This window comes from Fukomys damarensis, unplaced genomic scaffold, assembly GCF_012274545.1.
Source record: "Fukomys damarensis isolate Sample0158 unplaced genomic scaffold, DMR_v1.0_HiC HiC_scaffold_37, whole genome shotgun sequence".
Classification (NCBI taxonomy): domain Eukaryota; kingdom Metazoa; phylum Chordata; class Mammalia; order Rodentia; family Bathyergidae; genus Fukomys; species Fukomys damarensis.
Window position 1 is genome coordinate 70,838,928 of NW_022900949.1, and position 25,156 is coordinate 70,864,083.

General features: G+C 34.5%; 1 pseudogene; it reads right to left on the bottom strand.

Annotated features, from left to right (window-relative positions):
- Positions 1–9,011: 9,011 nt before the first annotated feature.
- On the bottom strand, positions 9,012–9,321 carry LOC104863018 (annotated as a pseudogene).
- Positions 9,322–25,156: the final 15,835 nt, after the last annotated feature.

Sequence of the window (25,156 nt, forward strand, 5' to 3'; positions counted from 1 at the left end):
TACCATGGCAGGTTACCTATTTGTAATGCAAATGAAGTTGTTGAGTGTGTGTTGCTTTGGTCCTTTTTCATGTGGATTGTTAATCCATAACACGTTGCAGCTTCTGAAACAAACCTGGGCTTTCTGGTGTGAGGGTTTCCAAGGCAAAGGCACAAACTGACTGTTTCCTACTGTCTTTTCTTGAAGATTTTTATGGAAGTGGAGCTTGTCGATATTTTTAGCTTATTTGAAAGTATATTATATTTCTAGATTTTGGTATTCTTGCTTTATTTTTCTTTTTGTTGAGCTAAAGATTAAACCCTAGGCCTTGCACATACCAGATAATCCCTCTCTCACTGACCAAAACCCTCTCCCCGAGCCTATTCCAGAATTTATAAGAAACAAAAAGACTTTTTATTTTTTGTTACGTGTGATAATTAAGTGATGAAAAATAGTAATGACTGTAAGTTTGCTCAGTGGACCACTTGATTTCAAATAAAATAAATGTTTTGCGCTGTTTTTGGACAACAAAGAATGAACACTGATGATGATAATGACAAATACTTGACTCTGGCAACTCTTCTAGCTTCTTTTCAATTGATCCTTTAAGAGCACAAACTGTGCAAAATGTTGCTGTAGGTGCTATATTAAAAGAGATACAAGATCTTGCTTTTTGAGAAATATTTCGAAAGGTTACAGCAATGCCCATGTTGATTTGGGGTGGGGAATAGGGCTATTAAGGCTTCTTGTTAAAAATAATAGAGGATATAATAAACATTAGTGATTAAGGAAACAAAATTTGGAGGCAGGCAATTCTGGCATATAAAATTTAAGCTGTGCAACTTCTAATTTACATGACTGAAACCCTCCAGCAAGGCATTTGATCTTTCTACACCTTGGGTTCCTCATATAAGATACAAGCAAAGATATCTGCCTCATAGAATGGGATTGTAGGATAAATTCAATGATAGATTTAGACCGAATTGCCCTGCTAACACACAGTAGGGTAATCCTAAAGGATAATCCTATGTTCTGCATTAACATTTATGCCTTTGCTTGAATGCACAACGGTGGAAGTATTTTACAATCTCAAGTTTTGTGCACTTTTCATGCTATCTAATCTCTCTTAATTTTAATCATTCTTCTAAGTCTATGCTCTAAGAATCATCTATGCGTCCAAATATTGACTTTGTGCTTGCTTTATCTCTAAATTTGCTCCTCATAAAATAGAGACAAATGTAGGAAGAAAGCACAGAGGAGTTCATCTATCTGAGAAATCGGGACATTGTGTAGGTGACCTTAATATATAGTGTTAGTGATCCCTTGTGCATATGTGAAAGATGGGTTCTTAATGAGAGTTGGGATGGCCTGACCTGAGGACCTGTGGTGAGCAGGAAACCTGGGGATTTCTAAGTCCTACCTAAGGAACAAAGAGGGTAATACTTAGATATTGCTAAACATGACACCTGTGTGCATGTATGAGCTCGCGTCATTTTAAAATTGCACATTAAAATTGGAATTGACACAATGAATTGCAGATTTCGTGAAAGAGGGCATAGCAGTCCTTATCTAGTTTCTGTTTAAAGTTGCACCAATAAGCTAAAGACTCCCACCTGGGGCTGAAATCACCTCAGGCAGAATGAAAGCATAAAATTTGGGTTTTCAAATAACACAGTAGTAACTCAGTTTATACTGCTTTTAGCAAATGTATTAGCAAATGACATTTGATACACTGCACATAGAGATATAGGTGTCATCTAGAAGTTTCCACAGTATCTATGTATATCCAAAATATTGAACTACTTAGAAAATGCATAGATTATAGAGTTATAAATGTAGATGAATTAAAATAAATGGGTGACCGAAATGGGTAATTACATAGACAGGTCATAATTAGTTTAAGTAAACATGTTTCCTTTTATTATTTTCTGATTTTAGCAAACATTAGTCGTTAATTACTTACTCTCACAGCACTTTTCAGTGATGAATGTTTCCAAGTGTGTGTTGTCCTGATTTTTTGGTTTTAAAACATTTAAAACTTTACATCACACTAATACAAAGAACCGAAATCTTACCATATGCTGAATTCTCAATATATTGATTTTCTTTTGTGTAGATAGGAAACTAGTTTGCAGAATTAAGGCCCTTTTTACAAATAAACACTTACATTTAGAGTTTGTTTACGTACCTAAGCAATACAGCCTTACTCTGAATAGTATAAAGTGAGAAAATGTGCTTGATTAGTGTACAGACTAAGAAATAAATAAATGGATCGATAACATTGATAATTACTATATTGCAGTTGTAATGCCATGCTTCCCCTGCAAGAATGTGTCAGTTTAGAACAAATTTCAAAATCTATACCTTAACAATATTTTGTGGAGAGCTTGTCTATTTCTTGGATAAATCTTTAAGCTAGCTTTATTATTTATCCTGAAAAGTTAGAAACATCAGTTCTATTGTGTCTTGATTTTCTCATGAAATGTAATTTAAATATATATGGAAATATAAGACCTTTGCAAAGCATGGGATTACACCTATGGAAGTCATTTAAATATATATGAATGATAAGCTAAAATAGTCAAGGTAAAAATCAAATATTCTAATTGTGTAGTCAAGTAGTCACTTTTAAATTAGTGTAAAAAGTGAAAAAACTCCAAAACAATGGGATTCTGATGGAGAGATATTATATTGTGGCAGTACTGCTTTGATGTTTATTAATGCATTATTATTGATGGTGGAGAGTTGAAAATTAATACATGTCTGTTAGACTAAGGCTGGAATTGTTGCCTCAAACCATAATAATTGATTGCTTGAGTTCATTTGTCTAATGGGGAGCACAGTTACAAAGGAGAGGATACAGTCTTTCTTTGATGCAGGCCTCACCCTTTACACTGGAGGTTCTATTTCCTGAAAGTAGGTCTGGTAACTCCATATGACAATTTTGTTAACGTTAAAATTTAAATTCTGTGTATTTCTGAATTATATGCCTTGTTTGCTGGAGGTAATTTGAAATAAGAATTGCTTATGATAATAAAATTGCACTAATATATTCTATTCTTACCATGGTGTTTGAAAATCAACTTTTGCATTTACTATGGAGGGATAATTATTCCTAAGACATTGCTTGTTATATGACCTATCACTGATTTTTACTACTTAGCTAGTACACTAAATTGAAATGAACAAATAATTGAGGTTTTTAACATATTATATTATTTTCTGGGCCCTTTAATAAATCTTTCTCAGGAAAAATCTCCATTGCTAAATTATTTTTAGAATAAATATCACTTTCCTTTAGCATGTTTGAATAGTAAAAAGATCTTCTCTCTCTTTTTTTTTATTTTAAGAGAGCTGAAAACCTACAAGACATAGCTGGTTTTTTCTTGACAATTGCTTGGAGAAAAAATTGAAATAAAAAGCACAAGTTCTGTGTGCAATGGTTGAAAGCCAATTGCTCTGTAGAAAAATAGATTGTAGTTGTGAGAATCCTTAACCATAAGGCCTTGCTTCTAAAGATTCCAGCCTCTGAAATGCAACTTTTTCCTCTTATTTTTTTGCTGGATGAACAACTTAATGTTCCATGCACTATACTAGAAGTAGCATTTTATGCAACATTGAAAGAGTCAATTAATTTGCATAATTTCATGAGTATTACCATGACTTGAAGGTAGGCTAGCTTGCTCAGGAGCCTCGTCTGCTCAATATTTTTTTTTTTGCCATTTTGACAAATTAATCATTTTTAAAAACAATTAATTATACTTATGACAAACTGAACTCCATACCCAAGGGTCCTAAATTTTTATAGCAGAAATCTAATACTAATGTGAATAAGATCAGTGATTTAGTGAGTACCTTAACAGTCAACAATGCCTAAGGCTGAACAAAATTAATATTTTGTTTCCCATCTGGAGACTTCAGCAAAATTAATGAGGAAGGGGAGTTTATTGTAATATATAACAGATACAAATTCACTGTTTTAAAACTGAACACTGGTGTTTACATCAGAGTTCAGATATTTGTGCACTTTTTACCAGAGTGGGTTGGCAGAATCTGTTTTCTTTCTGAAGGAAAACGAACACTAATTATATATAATATTTTGCCCGTATTGGCCCCCAAAAGAAATTAATATTAACTCAGATGATATATGTACTGATAAATATTATGTTTTAAAAAGTAAAGTTTTAAATAAGCACAATCCTAAATATTTTATAAAAGTAAATGAAACATTATGCTATTAAATGTTAATTGCATAAATGAGCATATATTCTAACAGAAGAATCTGAAATTTGTTCTTAGTTTCTCAAAGGACTGAAATGCCAATCTGATAGCTATATGGGGATATTTCCTGGAAATACTTCCCTCATTTATTTTTAAGATTTGTGCTTTTCAGGTAATGCTTTTGTATATTTCTAGGAAAATCCTAAATTAAATGTAATAATTAGAATTTAGTGAAAAGAAATAGGATAAATCTAGCTTCACATACTTGCTATAAATGATTTTTCAAAATCTCCCAATACCATTTTAAAATTTTGCTTATGTTTCAACCTATGAAGAATGGACATTTTACATTTCTGAATATATTTGGAGCTAAAAAATTCATCATCTTCGAACTATTTTTCTTCCGTGTTCCTATCAACACTGAGCAGCATTAGTAAAATTGCATTTTTATTTGCACTTTCAATTTCCACTAGATGTCTCAAAGATGATTTTCATCTTTGAAAAGAATTGTTCTTAAGTAATAGTTAGAAGAGTGTGCTGAATATGCATAAATCCTCAGTATAGCATGAACAATGCATACATATATAGACCTTTCCCTTATATCAAAATCACAGATAAGGTATTTTCTCTGCTTCTACTTTCATGATAACATAGATTTAGCCTTGTTAATCAATACACATTTTAATCTGTTAGTAATTTTAAAGAATTTACTCAGCAGAACAAATTATTTTAATTTGCTTTTGCACAGTTAAAAAATGACGGTCTTTGGATCTTACATTTTATAAGCAAAAATGTTCTTCCAAACCTTAAAAAGCAAAGCATCTACATCTGCTTCTACTTTCATGATAACATAGATTTAGCCTTGTTAATCAATACACATTTTAATCTGTTAGTAATTTTAAAGAATTTACTCAGCAGAACAAATTATTTTAATTTGCTTTTGCACAGTTAAAAAATGACGGTCTTTGGATCTTACATTTTATAAGCAAAAATGTTCTTCCAAACCTTAAAAAGCAAAGCATCTACATCCTGTGTAAATCTGCATTATTAATTCACTGTAAAACAGATCCAGTTGGAGTACTTGTTTTTGCATTAAATTAAGCCTTTGATGTTCTTTAATGCTTTGATTTAGCCTCTAATTTGTCAGAGCACAAATGCACCAGCAGCTGTTGAAAATATCACTTTTGCAGTACTATTCCTGGCCAATAAAACCCCAACGAGTCATCTTCCTATCTCGCTGCACAAAATAGCATTGAAAAAGTAGTCATTGCTTTGAAGTATCACTCCAATTATAGGTTTTAACCCCATAGGTCACAGTTAGATTATTTATACAATGCCAGTGTAATTCTGTCTCAATTCTAGGCTTTCTGTGCGTCCAGTGCGTTCACCAGCTCCACTGGAGGAAATTTTAGTCGGCTGCTATCATGGCACTGACCTGTATTTGATAGGGTTAGGCAGCATTTGGCTGATTCCTGTCTATTTTGTGCATTATTTAACTTTCTAGAATGTATTTAACAGCAAAGGCAAACTATATTAGGTTTACCTTTTCCTTCTTTCAGGAAGCAAGAGACTAGGATGACTTGTCGTTACATGGTGATATTGATTCTCTCATCTATATGATACATATGCATGTATGTACATCTATATAGGGAGCCAGTAAAATATTTTATTTGACAACCACTAATGATTTGGAGGTCTTTCATTGTAAGTTTGTCATGTGTCTCTTTCTGTTTTTTGGGTTAAGTGCCAGTGTAGATACTTGACAGCAAAAATGGACAAATGTACCATGCTGGTTAAATTGTCTAAATTTATTACATTAGACATTTTCAGGCAAATGCATCTGCCAGCAGGAATAAATGCTACTTTTTATACCAAGGCAACTAGCTCCATCGTTTCTGGCTTTTTGATGGTATTCTGTCATACATCTGCAACAAAAAGATTGTGATGGAAGACCATGTTTTTAATTAGTTATTGTGCTGACAACAAATGATTAAAAGACAATTTATGTGATGCTGAAGAACAAACTAGACATTACCTGTCCGTGGAAATAGAATATATTCTTTGTTTCTTACAATTTTAAGACAAAGCTTCCTGCTCTTGGAAAACTGGAGATAACAATGTATTACATGGTATTTTTTTCCACCATACTAATTATAAAGCTTTTTGAATTCACCGAGGAAGAAAAAACATGTTTTTGTCTTTCTCTTCTAGTTCTTCTTTTCAAAATTCAATGCATTTTTAAGGTAAGCAATGCTTGCATATTTGGTTACTTTATAATATTACATGACTCAAAACTTTGGATTGGATTTTCATACATTTATTTATAAGCTTTGAAAAATAATTTCTAGATATTATGAAAATAAGGACCTTGGTTAATTATTAGTTTTTAAATATTTTACTCATATAACTGCAGACAATGTACTTTTTAAGATCCAAAATGGATCCCTGCACATTTGAAGAGGAAAAAGAAACAAAACGAGTCAACTCTTTGGACTCTCCCCTCCCTGATTTTACTTAGAAACAACACGTAACATTCACATTACTTTAAAACTGATGTTGTAAAGTGGACTTGAATAATACATTGCAGCCCTGACCAGAAGATGTTTGCTTACCCACATAAAGTAATTTCCTTCTTAGCACAGCTGGGTTCCCCTTTGCGAGTGTTTTATATTTTATGAAGTAAAGAGAAAACATTATTTTTGTAAACCAATGTTTTAATCTAATTGATGACAACTCAATGGCCTCGAATAGCAATGGCTGCCTCAAAACACCTCTCAATTTGCACATTTTAGGGCCTACTAAGCTGGAGAAGTGAAGCATGAGTCAAATGAAAAAATATGAAGTTCATAATCTAGGGAGACCTGCATGTGTACAGCCATAAAGCCACAATTGCCAGCTCAGGTGGAAAAATGTTGAAGTGAGAAATGTATTCAATAAATAGAAAACACAGCATGGAGCTGGTAAGTGTGCATGAGAAACTGGTTAGGAGATTCGAGTAATGGAAAAGGAAGCAGATGGAGCATGAGTGTACATTAAACAGTAGTGCTCATAGCTTGTGACATAAAGTATTCCACTGGGAGTCTAATTCTTAACTATCTTCAAATTCATTCAATTTAAAATATCATGGTCTTGTTATCATCTAATTTTGCAGAAACTTTATTGAAAATATTATTGTGATGGACTGCACTTCATAGGTGAAAATGCTTGCTGATGGAACAGACTATATCGTGGAAGTTGATAACTTGGTATCATTGTAACTTCGTCAAGATCTGCTTCCTTTAATGTGGGTAAATGATTTCAATGCAGGAGTTTGTGTCTATCTCTGATACCTCGGATCTCATAGGCATCTGAATCCCTAATTGTGGGTTCTTGAAAGTAGATCAGGGAGCCATGACTTTGGTGGATATGCAAGACAGTGTTTAAATGACATTTTCAATTATATATGAATGTATCACAAGTCCCTGGATAGGATTTTGTAAAAATAATAATAATAATAATAAAGTAAAATAAAATAAAATAGAAAATGGTATTGATTAGTATTCACAATCTCAACTCTTGTTACCTTCACAAACATTTCAAAATTCTCACTTTGGGTATTTTTTGTTTATTTGTTTATTCATTTGCTTTCTATGATATGGATGTACTATGAAAAATGCGCTCTCTTGAGAATTCTCATGCTAGAGTTCAGTAGATGATTTTAATAATCTTTAATGGATTCTTATAGATCTACTTTATAAACTGTGTTTTTGAATTTTGCTGATTTTTCATCTGTATTTTTTTCCTGAATGATGTATTATAAAGCAATTTTTTTTGCCAGTTAAACTAATATTTTTATTTGTTCTCAAATGTACTTTTCTGTAGAGTGGGAGAGAGAGAGAAAGAGAGAGAGAGAGAGATGATAGAAACAAATGATGTGTGTTGTAATTTTATAGCTTAAAACTATATCATGTCGAATCTTATGTGTAGTGTTTTTATGCTAATGAATTCTGATCTTTCTTTCTTCAATTTTTTTCTTATTTCCAGCTTCTGTGCCTCCATGTTTTCCTTGCACCCACTTCCCTGATTCCCTTAATACTTTTCGCTATTTTGTGATGGCTTAATGATCTAAAAAATGAAATGCCTCATCATTGGTTTCTTCCTACTTAAAGGCAAACAAAAAGAATCTGATCATATAGAATGTAGGACTTGATAAAATATTAGTTTTCATGCACTTTATTCAACACTGTTTCCCCAGTTTTTAAACCAACTATTGTAAAAACCAATTTCTCTTGTTTTTTACCTCTTCTTCATTTGTTAATTGCTTCTTATTGCATCTCCTTTAGATTATCAGTGACAAATATTCTGGCATCTACAGTTTCTTCCTGTCAGTTCTATGAAAACATTGCCTCCAAAAAGCTAATACACCCAAACTGAAACAGGTGAATCTTTTTTCTGAGACAATGAAGAATTTCCTTGGTATTTAAACACATTCCCATAACCAGTTATGTAATTCTAAATATAAGACCAACTTTCAGTAGGTTTTGAGATGACATTCTCCATCTTTGTGAAAAGTGAGACACTACTAATCAAGTCCAACCATATCTGTAGAAAGGGAAAACAGTAGTATTTACTCAACTGGTATTATTATCAAAAGTTGGGGAAAAAAAGATAATCCATTTAAATACAAGCCAATTTTACATAAATCAGGACTGCTCAACAACAATATTGTCAGCCATTCAGTTCTGAATTCTGGTGTATTAGATCTGTTAAATTATGGCACACATAAAAAAGCCGTGAGACATTTCTGTGTAGTAATAAATAAGGCAGTGATATTACTCATTAGTAGCTATTTTGAGGTAAGCTATGAAGTCTTCCCTTTCTCTCTTCTTAAAGCCAGTAAAGATCATTTTGTTCTGGGGGTTACTTGGGGCTTCTCCAAATACCCCAGCAGTGTATCTTCTCCCCAGGTGATGCCTTTGTGCTCGTTGGCATCTGCGTTTGAGTATTCAACAGCCCAACTGTGTTCTGCCCAAACAGACCATGGAGATCTGGCTTAGCCTTGTGCTTGCCTCCCTTTTCCACAATGTGGCACTGGGCACACTTCTGTACAAAAATCTTCTTACCTTTCTAAACATCACCCATTTTTAAATCTGCTGTGGCTTCTGCCCAGTGCTCACCACTCTTTGGTCATTAGCATAAAAGAAGATTCCAGCTCAGATGCCAGACATTCCACTGTCTTAACTACATAATTTTAAATACAAATTATTTAAATAAAAGTTTACTAAACATTGAGAAGTAAATCTTTATGGCCTTGATTAAACAAAAATTCATAATGCTGTGTTTTAGATTCCTGAGTAGATCAATAAATTTTGAAAAAATATAAATTATAATTGTTATTCACTTTTTTTCTGCAAAGAAATACATGATTTTTCCCAAAATCCTCAAATGTCTCTGGAACCTCTACAATATCAAATTTCAGGGAGGCCTAGAAAATTGTATGTTATTATTGGTATATATTCAGGATATCTCTATCTCAACCCATAGGAAATTCTATACCATCTGAATTAGTACAGAATTTTTTTCTCACTGTCATTCATCATATTATTTTAAAACCTAAAAGAGAAGAATCCACCCTGAAAAACCTTCTGCTCTAAACAAGATCATTCCTGAACTTAACTGATGTGTCATGCTTGTAAGCCTTTCCAAACTGTGAATGTAGAACTTCCTTTCTATTTCTTACATTTAAGCTAATCCACTCATAATGCATTTAAAGCTCACTTGTTTAGACTTCAGCTTGAACTATTTGTTTGAATTGGTTTTGTATTGGTAGCAGCTCAAATCTAATAGACATCTCAGAGACAGCACTTAGTGATTGCTCTTTTCTCTTTTTGAGTTTAGATTTTCCCGAATCTTCATATGTTAAGTAATTCTGGATTGTATATAGCATATTTTGAATATTATTTTATGAGACTCTGGGTCTGCAATCAAATGTAATGATATGGGGGATTACAACTAAAAGGAAAAAAGTTCCATTTCAATACCAAAAAGCTGGTTAATTCATGAATGTCAGATAAAAAAAAAAGTTACCAGAAATAAAGTGAGGTATTGTGCAATTATAAAAGTATCTATTCAACAAAAATTACTAAGTGTTAACTCACCTAACCATAGAATTTCTAAATTTTGTTGGCATGAAAACTCAGAGCTAGAAAGAAAACCAGAGAAATCTACTAATACAGTCTGAGATTTAAACTTTCTTTCAGGCAGAAAATATGCAGACATAGAAAAATAAACTATCAACTAACTGAATCATACTGATATTTATAAAACAGTTCACCTAACCATAGCAGGATATGCAGTTTTTTAACTGTATATAAAAACTCAATATAATAAACCATATCCCAATTTATAAAACAAACCTCAACAACTTCAATACAAATTGAAATCAAATATATTATTGTACCACATAGAATTAAACCTTCAATCTGTAACAAAGATAACTGAAAAATGTCCTGGGAAATAAACCATATATATCTATGTAATTCATTATGAAAGAGGAAGTCATAGGAGATAAAAATTACCAAAATCAAGATGGAAAAAGTAGTGTTACTACAGAAGGAAAGATATTGAAAAGCTCAGGATAAAAATCTGTGTTAGTCACTTTGCTCGTCATTAGATGAGTTACCGAGCACTAACGAACTACAGGAGGAGAGATTTGTTTTGGCTCATGTTTTAGAAGTTTCGTTCTCGTGTGATCAAGGATTCCAGGCGGAAGCAGCGTGGAGGAAGACTGTTCACATCATGGCCAGTGGCAAGCGAGATGTGCCCATTCCCGTCACACGCACAGCGACCCCTTCTTCCTTCCAGACCCACCTCCTTACACCGAGGCAGGTATAATGCCCCAGTACTCCGATTGCCTTTCAAAAACTCCACTTTTGAGGGTGGGGGAGCATCCGGATGTAAACTACAGCTGACTACTACAGACACATTGCCACACAGAAACGCGACACTTTAGAGGAAGTGGACCAGGTCCTCAAAAATTGCAAGCTACCAAATTTCACCCAAATGAAATGTACAACATATGTAACCTATGAGAATGAAAGCAACTGCGTTCTTAGATTAAAAAAAAAAAAACAAAAAACACCCAGTGGAGGAATAACCAAGCCAAAATAATTTACTGGGGAATTCTATCAAAAAGTAAAGAAAAAAAAAATACCAGTTTTATTCAGCTTTTCTCAAAAAAAAAAAAATTAGGAAGACATACTTCACGAATCATTTTATGAAGTCAAACTGACTTGATTGCAAAATCAAAACTGCTGAAAAACAAACTACAGGCCAATATTCCTCAAGAATATGGACAAATGTAATTAACCCCATCATATGTAATTAATCTAGCCATGTATATAACATTTATATATCTAAATACAGGTTTTTTTCATTAAGTTTATTGGCATATTTAGGTGTATAATACAGTTACACTCATTATTGGGATCTTGTACCTTTACACGGTGTATCTTGGTTTTTACTTTTCCCCCTTCCTGATCTCCTATCAACCTCTCCACCCTTCCCTATTATCAAAGACTTTGTTTCCATTTTTTCCATTTCTCATATTTTCTTTTCCCTTCTTTCCTTTCCCCTACCCTTCCCACTTCCCCTACTCTTTTAACCCTTTTCTTCCTATTTCACATTATTAATTATACATTTGGATCCTTATTTACTCTTTTAGTTTCTCACAGTGGAGAAACTATTTGGTATTTACACACCTGTGTCCTATTATTTCACTTAAGAGTATGGCTTCAATGTGCATCCATTTAACTATAAATATCTCTAGTTTCTCTTGGTCTTTATATATCTAAATATAGTTTATTCCAATAGTTCAAGGCCAGTTTATAGTTCAAAAATAAGTCAATCTAATTCACCAAATTATTCTAAAGAAATAAAATTACCTAATTATCTCAATTGAGTTTTAAAAACCATCAAAAAGTTCATTCCTATAAAACCCTTTCAGAAATTAGGAATAGAAGGCAACATTCTCACTGTGATAAGAAGGAATGTAAAATAAATCTATATCTAACATCATACTTAATGGTAAGAAGCTCAAAGCTCTCTCCTTTGAATTGAGAACAAGGCATAGATATCCACTCAACTTTATCCTATGCAGTATTTTATATTGTTTATAACAGTTGCTTTCTCCTGAATTTAAATACTTATACATAAGTCTAATGAAGCCGGTATTAGGCCTAGAAGTTAAACAATATTTTTTGAGTTTTTTTTGTTTATTGGTACATTTTAGGTATACAGTACAGTTACATTCATTGTTGGGACCTTGCACCTTTACATGACAGGGCTTGGTTTTCATTTTCCTCCTGATCCCTGCCTCCCTTCGGCCCCTTCTCCCCTCCTCATTTACAAACACTTTATTTCCCTTTTTTTATCTTCTCATATTTTTTGCTTTTCCCTTATTAGCTTTCCCCTACCCTACCAACTTTCCCTACATCTTTAGCCCTTTTCTTCCTATTTCACACTGTCAATTATATCATTAGGATCTTATGTACTAATAGTTTTTCACACCAGAGAAACTATCTGGTATTTACACATGTGTGATTTATTTATTTTACTTAAGAGTATATCCTCAATATGTATCCATTTTCTTATGAATGAATCTAATCTCTCATTCTTTATGGCTGAGCAGTATTCCATTTTATAGAAAAACCACATCTTCTCTATCCAGTTTCCAATTGATGGGCAAACAGGCTGTTTGCAAGTTTTACCTATTACAAACTGTGCCGCTATAAACATAGGTGCACATATATTACTGTGATATGATTCTTTTAAAATTATTATGAGGCTGATTAAAAATAAAGCTTAGTTATGTCATTTCTCTCCAGATTGATGTGCACATTGAATGTACTTAAACTTATACCATTATTTTTAAAATAGATATAAACACGATGATCTTAAAAGTTGTGCAGAAAACAACAGAACCAGAATAACCAAAATGATTTTGAAAATCAAGGATAATATTGGACAAACTATACTCTCTTAATTTGGGGGGGTATTGGGGATCGTATTGAGGACGTTGTGCTTGCAAGGCAGGCAGTAGAACCACTGAGCTAAATCCTCAGCTCCTCTAATTTTAATATTTATTGTAAAGTTACAGAGGTCAAAACAATGATGATAGTCGTGAAAAAATGGACACAGATTATTGGATCAGAGTCTTGAGATGGGCCAAAGTAAACATGGCCAATAACTTTAAGAAAGGAAAAAAAAAAGCCAATGAAATGTTTTCAACAAATGTTACAATAATGGTATATCTATATGCAATAAGTCTCTACCTAAAACACATTGATATAAAAAATAGTTCAAAATGAACCATACATTTTAAAATGTAAAGCGTTTTGAAGAAATGCTTATAAATGGTGGTTAGGTAAAGAACACTAAGGCATGACCCCAAAACATACTTTACAAAAGTAATTGACAAATTGGATTTCATGAGCAATAAAATTTTTTGTTTTATAAAAGACACTCTTAAGAGAATGAAAGGAAAAAATGGAGATGATATTTGTACAGGTTTTAATATGGCAAAAACATCTATCAGAAATATTCAGCATTCTCTCAAAATTCATCAGTAACAAATAAAAAAATCCTATGAAAAAGTGGGCAAATTTTCTGATCAAACACTTCACTGGTAAAGACAAATAGAAATTTCATAGATACATGAACAGTATTCACCAGCAGTGGTAAAGTATAGATTGAAACTTTGATGGGATACTACTAGATACATATTACAGTGACTTAAAAATAATGACAGCCCAAACCTTGCAAAATCAGGGGCTGGCAAAGATAATAATTTTGTTGCCAAGATACAAAATAGTACAGTCCTGTCAAACAGTTTGGCAGTTTTGTATAATTTAATAATCATACTACCCTATGACCCAGAGATTCTGCTATAGATAGTGATCCTAGAGAAATGCAAACTGATCATGTAAAAACAAAACAACAGCATTCATAGCATCAGGAGCTGGAAATATAAACTATAGTACAGTATCTGGCATTTTTAAAATGACAAAATTATTGTAACATCACACCAGTGGTTGTCAGAGATTAAAGGTGAGGCATACCACACAGATACAGGAAGGGTGAATGTGACTTCAGTGACTTCACTATGTAGTTGAGACTGACCTGGAACTCACTGTGTAGTCTAGGCTGGTCTCAAACGAACAGCCATCCTCCTGCCTCAGCCTCCCGAGAGCTGGGATTACAGGCGTGAGCTGCCATGCTTGGCCTCTCAAGGAGTTTTACTAGGTGTTGGATGTTTTGTATCCTGATGATGGCAGTGGTAATAAAAATTGAAATGAAGTTAAATTCATACAAGTTCACACAAAAGTAATTTTCACTGTATATATGTACGTATACTCTAGAAATATGTTAAGGATGTATTAAAAACAAAATTCAGACATTGTCCATTCCAGCTAATATTGTTACTAACTAGGCTGATTCTTAGTAATTTCTTCCTCTCTTTCTTCCTCTTTCTCTTCTTTGTATTTCTCCCCTCTTCTCTTCTTTCTCCTCCTTCTTCTTCTTTTTCTTATTTTTTCCATATCACTTTTGCCACTTGTTTCTCATTGAGTTTATGGGTCCATTTTAGGTATACAGCACAGTTACATTCACCATTGGGATCTTGTACCTCTACGTGACAGGTCTTGGTCTCATTTTTTCCACATTCCACTGCCCTCCTTTCACCCGCCCCAACCTTCCCTATTTATAAAGACTTTGTTTCATTTTTTCCTTTTCTTATATTTTTTCTTTTCCCTTCTTTCCCCTCAGCTCCCCTTCCCTCTTCCCCTACTCCTTCAGAACTTTTCTTCCTATTTCACATTGTCAGTTATACAATTTGAACCTTATTTACACTTTTAGTTTTTCACACCAGAGAAACTATTCAGTATTTATACATCTGTCCAATTTATTTCACTTAAGAGTATGGCTGCAACGTGCATCCATTTAGCTACAAATGTCTGTAGTTTCTCATTCTTTATGGCTGAGTAGTAGTCCATTTAATAGAAAACCACATCTTCTTTATGTAGTCTCTAATTGATGGGCAATTGGGCTGTTTCCAAGTTTTAGCTATTACAAACTGTGCCACTATAAACATGGGTGCACATATATCACTGTGGTATGATTCTTTTAGTTCTTCTGGGAAGATATCCAGCAAAGGGATGGCTAGGTCAAATGGGAACTCTAGTCCTAGGTCTTTGAGGTATCTCCATATTGATTTCCACAGTGGTTGCACCAGTCTGCACTCCCACCAACAGTGGGGAAGGGTTCCTTTCTCCCCACAACCCCACCAACATTTGTTATTGGTTAATTTCTTTATAGCAGCCATTATTTCTGGGCAGAGGTAGAATTTCAGTGTTGTTTTCATCTGCATCTTTCCAATGACCAGCGATGTTGACATTTTTTATGTATTTATTTGCTGCTTTTACTTGTTTTTCTGAGAAATGTCTGTTCATTTCAGATGCTCATTTTTGAATCGGGTCTTTGTGCTTGGGGGTGTCTGGTTTTTTTATTTCTCTATATATTCTAGATAGTAGACCTTTGTCTGAGAAACAGCTGGTAATTTTTTTTTTTCCATATTGTAGGTTGTCTGCTGGCTCTGGTGATGGTTTCTCCTGTAGTGCAGAAGCTTTTTAGTAAGATGAGATCCCAGTTGTTGATTGTGTTAGCTCCCATGCTATGGAGGATTTTCCTATGCCGATATCTTTGAGAGTTCTACCTGACTTATCTTCCAGCAAGTTTAGTGATTCAGATTTAATATTTAGATCTTTAATCCACTTTGATTTTAGTTTCGTGCATGGTGAAAGATAGGGGTCTAGTTTTAATGTTTGGAAGGTTGAGGTCTAGTTTTTCCAATTGCCACTTTTAAATGAGAAGTATTGAAATATATGAACTCTCTGTCCTTTCATTGTGAAACAAACATCCAAATCCATTTTACGTATTAAATCTCAAAATGGAAATAATACTTATAATTTTCAAATTGAAACTCACAAAGCATTTTCATATTTCAAGACTGTGATTTCTAAACACTTGCTACATTTGTGAGAGTGAAGTGACTGTTGAGTTCATGAACCTACTGTTATTTAGCCATGTTGTTTAGTGACTTGCCCAGGCCTCCACGTGTAGCAGCATATAAATGAATGATAATGTTAGTTGGAGATGGTAATGATTAGCAAGGATCTTAAAAATTTTTATCTACCAATATTTGCACAGTTAAAAGTACCATAAAAGCAAAAAAAAAAAAAAATCTGCAACCAAATAATAGGGATTGCGTACCGGGGGCTCTTTAAGGGCAAATGAGATTTGTAGAGCCAACAGTGCCATTATATTCTGGACACTCAGGACAGAGATCAATGGCAAGCATTTTGAGAAAATTTGAAAAGATTAGCCCCTGACTGCAAAGGTTTTAGCAAGGATGTTAATATTTTGATTCCTTTCCACAGGCCGGCTAAATTAACAGTAAGCCACTTAAAAGATGAACTGCTTAAATGTTTTGTACTATCAATATTTTATTGCAGCCATACATTTTTTTTTCTTTTTCATATATATATATTTTTTTTATCTTATTGAATTTTTTGGTACTTTTTCAGTATACAGCACAGTTACTTTCATCATTGGGATCTTGTATCTTTACATGACAGATCTTGGTTCTCATTTTTTCCCTATATATTTTTTTTTGTTTTGAGACAGAGCCTCACTATGTGGTGCAGATTAGCCTTCAACTCACTGTGTATGCCAGACTGGTCTCAAACTCCCTGTAATCTTCCTGCCTCAGCTTCCCGAGTGCTGTGGTTACAGGAACATGCTGCCATGTCCAGTTTGTAGCCATACATTTTTATTTAGCTTCAGAAATATCTATTCCATTTCTTTTGAAATTACTTACTCTTCAATTACCTTCAAAAGAAGACTGGTAGTATTGTGTTTCTTATGAGGCTATTATGTATGGATCTAAGAGATAATGAAAGCAAAAAATACGTTTAATAATATATTAATAATAAGTAATATAATTAATTATAGATGATATTGACATAAGAGAGTCTATTTTTATAACCCCACTCAGTATGAACTGTTTTCATATTTAAAGTTTGCAGCTTAATGAGGAGAAAGATAGTGTTATTATAATTTTAGATAAGAAAACTGAGGCTCAAGAACTTTTATGATTTTCCCATGATGAATACATTATGAAAAGGGAAGCCAAATACAGAGACCCTGGTTCTAAATCCTACATCGACTCCTACATATATAATTGCATGGCTATCAGAAGGGGACGGTAACCCAGTAGCATTTCACCATATGTGTTCTCCACGGTTGTGTGATGCCTTCCACCATTTAGCTATTGTTTTACAGTATCTTGGTTAAATTTCACATCAGTGTTAACATGTTACTATTTGTAGAACTGTTTTTAAGTAAATTCCTCATATTCATGCAAAATTTCCTCCTGTACTGAATAATAGCAACTAGCATAAAATCCTTATAGAGCATTTGCAGTGTGCTATTAAATTGTCAAGACCCTTTCTCTGATCAACCAGTATATTATACCCACTTTGTGGATACGAAAACCGAGGCACAGAAAACCTGCATTTTTGCTATACCATTATTATTATTACAGTATAGGGGATTGAACCCAGTGACTTTGCACTGAGCTACATCTTCACCACTTTAAAAATTTTTTAATTTTGAGATAGGGTCTCTCTATATAGTTTAGGTTGGGCTTGAGCTTGCTGTGTTTCTGCTTCAGTGTCTTGCGTTCTGGTCTTACAGATGTGCATCACAGTGTTTGGCTTCAGAAACCATTATTTTATATCTGTATGGATTTTCAACTCAATTCCCTATATTTTAATGTGACTTGAAATGCTTAAGATTTAAAAAAAAAAAAAGAGGTAACATTTCCAGCATTTGTTTTTCACTCTGATGGTGTGTGAAATGTCAGTTTATATCCAGGTGGCGATAGCTGCTAGCAGTAGCTCTGAAACTTCCAATTTTAATCAAGAAAGTATTTCTGAACTCATTCTGTGGTTTATATATACAGTGAGAAATAGTTTGCACTTTGAAAATGTGGAAGAAAACAAAAGTAGCTGCTGCTTCTTTTATTTGAACCAAGAAAAATAGTGTTGTGACTTCTTTTCTGAGATGGTTGAGTAAAATAGTTTTTCTTCTAAAATCTCCATCTCTTTTTTCTTTAGAGAAAATGTATGCATACTGAAACACTAGCTGTGAGATGTATTTTTGATTGCATTTACAACATCGTTGAAGCCAGATTATTTAGTGACATATTTTAGAGGTCCATGACAAAACTAATGGTTTCTGTCCACCAGTGATATGGAATAATTAATCGGAGCTCTCACTGGAGGAGGACCCATTGCATTCTGTGTTGGTTTGTAAAACAGGCCCGGGTGAGAGGCCTCTCAGCAGGCCCAGTCACGTTACCTGTAATTTTTCACATGTGTATAGTTCATCACAAGTGACATTCTGGCTTTTAGATCAGTCATCTCTTAGGACTTAAAATTGATATATCAGTCTCAGCATAAAATGCTATCATTCCCGTAGACCAACTGTTTACCAGAGTATAACTCCTCCTGTGTCTCATTTCATCACACTGTTCCACACAGTGATGTTTCAATGTGAAATGAAGTTTTTTCATGCTGTGCTTCTGAGTAGAAAAAAGACAGAAGTACATGTATGATAAATGCTGAGGATTCCTTGATAACCCTTGCAAAACAATACAATGTGGAAGCATTGTGTAATATATTTGCTTTAATAATTTAATGCATAAATGTGGCTTTTAAACTTTTATAACAAATACTAGGTTTATGCAGTGGTGAGGGGAAGATCAATTATATTTGTAGTGAATCACTTTATCTTCCAACTTATTTAGAAATTAGCAAAATGCCACTGCTGTTGAATTGTCATTGTGAAATAACTGTGGAGACTACACTATTTTATATAGTAAAAAACAGAATTATGATCATGTTTTTCAATTCTGCACATATTTATTTACAGTTTTGTAAGACAAGGGATTTATTTAAATTTTTATTAAATCAATTTTTTTTCCTGTGTGTAGAGCTATAACTGAATTCTGGCTTTTATCATCACTAACAGAATTTAAGGAAAATTATTTTTAATTCCCTTTCTGTTGTCTGAAAGACATTGTAGTGCTTGCTTTTTGTCTTTGGCCATCAAGTGCATTTCCTTTGTGGCTCTGAGTATGGTCTGGCTGTGACATCCAGACCCCACTGATTACCAGGGTTGATTCAACTGATTTGGCTGACTGGTTTGGGGTCCATAAACTTCCTTCCCAGCCCTAAAAGGTATGTACTGGTTCAGGATGATGACATTTCTGAGAAGACCAGCATGACTTAATTTTTGTCAACATGGAAGTAATTATTTTTAGCACGTCATGATTCAACCTATGACTACATTTCTGATAGACTGCTCTGAAATGGAAGGTTGAATTCTTTAATTACGGGTGGATTTGAATAATGCTTTCAATTTGAGACAGCATTGCAAATATTGTGTTCTCTCTGAGGAAACATTCGAAGTTGCAGTTTCAATTATTTTTTGTTTTAAAAAATCTTTTGTACATCTTTTGGATTGTGTTGAAAATGATAGTAGGCTGTGACAGTTTATCCAAGCATTATGCCACAGCTGATAGATACATCACCAATTAATGAATGAACAATGAACAGATGAATGATCCCTAAGAAATGAAGAAAAAAGGGAAATATATTTAGAGTAAAATGTGTTTTTTTTTCCCTCATTGAGTTTATTGGTACATTTTAGGTTACATTCATCACTGGGAACTTACCTGTACCTTTACATGACAGATCTTGGTTCTCATTTTTCCCCATACCTTGCCCTCCCTTCACCCCCTCCTCTCTTCCCTATTAATAAAAGCTTTATTTCAATTTTTTCATTTTCTCATATTTTTTTCTTTTCCCTTATTTCTTTTTCCCTACCCTTCCCACTTCCCCTACACCTTTAACCCTTTTCTTCCTATTTCATATTGTCAATTATACTATTAGGATCTTATTTGCAATTATAGTTTTTCACACCAGAGAAACTATTTGGTATTTACACGTGTCCTATTTATTTCACTTAAGAGTCTGACTTCAATATGTATCCATTTTCCTATGAATGACTCTAGTTTCTCATTTTTTAGGGCTGAGTAGTAGTCCATTTTATAGAAAAATCATGTATTCTTTATCCAGTCTCCAACTTGCAAATGGGCTGTTTCCAAGTTTTAGCTATTACAAATTGTGCCGCTGTAAACATGGGTGAGCATATATCACTGTGGCATGATTCTTTTAATTCTTTTGGAAAGATGCCCAGCAGAGGGATGGCTGGGTCAGATGGAACCTCTAGTCCCAGCTTTTTCAGGTATCTCCATGTTGATTTCCATAGTGGTTGCACCAGTCTGCACTCCCACCAACAATGGAGAAGGTTTCCTTTCTCCTCACAACCTCCCAGCATTTGTTATTGGTTGATTTCTAGATAGCAGCCATTCTTTGTGGGGTGAGGTGGAATCTCAGTGTTGCTTTCATCTGTATCTCTCGAATGACAGGTGATGTGGAACATTTTTTCATATATTTACTTGCTGCTTTTACTTCTTTGTCTGAGAAATGTCTGTTCATTTCAGATGCCATTTTTGAATCGGGTCTTTATATTTAAGGGCTGGTTTTTTTTTAAGTGCTTTATACTAGATAATAGTCCTTTGTCTGAGGAGCAGCTGGTAAAAATTTTTTCCCCACATTGTAGGTTATCTTTTAGTTCTTTTGATGGTTTCTTTTGCAGTGCAGAAGCTTTTTAATAAGATGAGAATCCAGTTGTTGATTCTTTGTGCTAGTTCCCGTGCTACTGAGGATTTGTTCATAAAGTCTTTTCCTATGCCAGTACCTTCAAGAGTTCTGCCTAACTTATCTTCCAGCAAGTTTAGTGACTCTTTTTTAATATTTAGATCTTTAATCCACTTTGATTTTAGTTTAGTGCATGGTGAAAGATAAGGGAAGATGTATTTTTATAATATAATTTAACTCAAAAGTGATTGCTATTCTTTTCTTAGAAGTATGAAAGTCATTAATAATTAATTTGATTACATTTCTTAGTGTGTGTGCACATGCGTGTATACATGTATACACATGGGCACAAGAAAAGAAACAGCTCTAAAATTTTTTGGACAACTGACATATTTATTTGGAGATTAAAAATTATGTTTTTCTAAGGACTGGGGATGTAGCTCAGTGGCTCCTTGCCTGCCTGGCAAGTGCAAGGTCCTGAGTTTGATTCCCAGTATCCCCCCAAAAAAAATTGTTTTTCTCAATTTTTAGTAGGTAAAATTTTCTGATAGTATTAATAAAATATGGCACACTGAAATGTAAATCTCCACCAAAACACTAAAGGTTAATAGACCTTGTATTCTTTGCATTAGTGAAAAAAAATACAAAACCAAATACGATAAAATTGATACTGTAGAAAGGCCTCATGTTTAATTTTCAAAATACAGTTACTCAAATATAAAGTTAGTTTTGGATGTAGAATAGTTTTAATAATGCCTATGTAAAAAATTATATCACTCAGCTTACGTACACTTTTAGGGAAATTCAAACAGCAGTTGTACTTGTTAAGTTCAATCAAGTTGTACTTTTGAATTTTTTTTTCCTCATTGCGTTTATTGGTACATTTTAAGTACGCAGTACAGTTACCTTCATCATTGGGACCTTGTACCTCTACATGACAGGTCTTGGTTCTCATTTTGTCCCCTTGTCCCTGCCCTCCCTTCACTCCCTCCTCCCCTCCCCATTTACAAACACTTTATTTCCACTTTTTCATTTTCTCATGTTCTTTTGCCTTATTACCTTTCCCCTACCCTTCCCACTTTCCCTACACCGTTAGCCCTTTTCTTCCTATTCACATTGTGTACTTCTAAATTTTTTAAAAAGTAGGCTTTATTTTTAGAATAGTTGTAGGTTTATAACAAAATAGAATGGAAAGTGTAGGGACCTTATAAATTTGCCCCTCGGACCCACAAACTCTCCCACTATCAGTATCCCATACCAATGGCACAATCAATGAACTTTGTGTTTTTAAATTCTTTTTAAAAAATGTTTTAATTGGTACATTTTAGGTATACAGTACACTTAGATTCATCATCGGGATCGTGTACTTTTACATAATATATCTTGGTTCTTATTTTTCCCCATTCCCCTAGCCTCCTTTCACCCCCTCCACCCTTGCCTATTTACAAGACCTTGTTTCCATTTAAAGAAAATGTGTTTTTTCATAAAATGGAGTAGTACTCAGCCAGAAAGAATGAGAAACTAGAGACCTATATACCTAAGTGGATGCACATTTAAATTCTGAAATAGATAATAAATGGGCTTTATTTTTCAGCTGTCCTTACAAGAAACCTTTAAATTGTGAGGCGTTGCCCAGTGTTCCTAGGAATTCCAGCACATTAGCATGCTTCTGTAGTCCTAGCTAGTCCAGGGGCTAGGCCAGAGCATCTTCTGAGTCCAGAAGTTCACAGCCTGGAAATAAAGCAAGAGCACATCTTTAAAATGTAAAAGAAAAAGTCCTAGGAGAATTTAGGCATTTTATTAATTTTTAAGGTTCAACTGAGATCACTTAAACATTTTTGAACATCTAAACAATGTCTATTCCTCGCTAATATAGCTATTGAGAGTATAGATAAAGTATAAATAATATGTGACTTACCATGTGAGAGGAGAAGCTCTGGGTCTCATAGCAATGGCCCTTGAGAGTCCAGTGGAAAGAAGTCCTAGAGTCTAAGGCAATGAATATCCTATGCAAGTCCGTGTGGAAGATCAGCACCAGCAAGGCCCAAGGGCCGCTGGTGGAAGCTAGAAGCTGTGCCAGTGAGGTGAGGGATCTGTGCCCTCAGTCTGGAGGGATCTGCAGCCAGGAGAGGACACTCAAGGCAAAGACCAGAGCTCCCTCCAAGAGGACAGCAGCCAATCCCAGCGACAGTGAGGACCTGAGCTGCTCTTACTACTTGAGTTCATATCAGGAAAACCAGCCCCAACAAAACCTCTCCCGAGCAATTAGCAGCACGGAATCTTCCCCTCCTATCCTCCTTTTATGCCATTCTGGCAACAGCCCTTGGACAGATTTGCCATGCCCGGAGTCACACTGACTCAGTTCAGCTGGGTGTTCCCACTCAAGTTAAGTCTTAATTAATCACCACAACCTGAAGGAGTGCATCTCCCCTCCTGGCTCCTCCTCCCTTCTCCCTCTGTTTCCTGCCAGCCGCAGTGTGAGCAACTTTCCTCCGACAGACTCCACTGCCGTACCATTTCTGCCCTGAAAACAACACATCTGGGATTTCAAGAGTCCCAATAATCCTCCCTCCCTTTAAATTGGGGTTGTCTGGTGCTGTAAATCAGTGCCCAGGACCACTCCCTAAGCGCACACCCAGCTATGGCACGCCCATGTTCCAATCTTCTTCCGAAATCCCAGCCTCTGAGCACATGAGAGCTTTGGGTATCATTCTTGATCCAACGATAGCATATAAATAAGTGATTTTGACACTCATAAGAATACTTTATATCAGAAAGAAAGGCATTGTTAAAATCCTCTGGACAAATTTTTACCAGCTATTCAGATAAAGGACTATTATCTATGATATAAAAGAACTAAAGAAAGCAGGCCTCCCAAATGTAAAGACCCAATGTAAAAATGGGAATCTGGAATGAAAAGTGATTTCTCAGATAAAGAATTAGAAATAGAAAATAAATATATGAAAAATGTTCAACATCGCTGGTTATTCATGAAATGCAAATTAAAACGATGCTGAGTTTTTATATGGCTGTATCAAGAAATCAACCAATAACAAACGCTGGAAGGGATGGGGGGAGAAAGGAACCCTTCTCCACTGCTGGTGGGAGTGCAGACTGGTGCAAACCCTGTGGCAATCAGTAGGGAGACACCTCAAAACACTAAAACTAGAGATTACATTTCTCCCAGCTATACCTCTTCTCGGTATCTTCCCGAAAGAATGAAAAGCATGAAATACCATAGTGATATATGCACATCTAATACAGGGATGGACCTTGAGACCATACTCTTAAGTAAGATAAATTGGACACACGTGTAAATACTGCATCGTTTCTCTTCTGTGAGAAACCAGAAGTGGAAATAAGAACTGTAAGGTATAACGGGTGTTGTTAATGGGAAGAAAGTGTTCAAATGGGAAAGGGAACAAGGGCGGAGGGAGGAGGAATAGAAGAAGGGACAAGAAAAAAAAGTGAATACAGAAGGAAAAAATGTAAGCAAAACTTTTATACGTAGCAAGTGGAGGGGGCCTGAGGGGGAAATGGGATAAATAAAATAAAATTTATTTTAAAAAATGCTCTGGGACACAGCACCAGAAGAAAGCAAGGATGTAGCCAAAGTTATAGAGTTGGATAAGTATTACAGTTAGGTCTTGAAAACGTAGATTGAGATGCAGATAGGATTTCCTGATAAAATATAAGGTGTGTGGCTAAGTTTGGCTTTTAGACAAATAAATGATTTCTTAAAAATAGAAGTATGTCCTCCCCTTACAATTGTCCGTTACTTATCTAATATTGAACTAGAGGCAAGTATGCTGTATTATTATTTACTTGGAATGGAAATACCACACACAGGGTACATTCTACCCAGAGGGAAAAAAAGTGTTTAAAGGAATAAATAAAAATGAGTACATATGTATTTCAGGATACATGTGGAAAAGAATATGTGTTTGATTGATTATGTTATATGTAAGGAATTTGGGTTAGTTGAAGTGTGTTAATAATTATATTGGGAAAAGAAAGCATACTGTCTGGGACAAACAGGAAGTAATAATACTGAGAACTCGAGACCCAGGAAGGACCCAAGGACCCCAGAGGGGGTTTTTTTCAGCTGCCTGCCTACCTGCCTGTCTGCGATC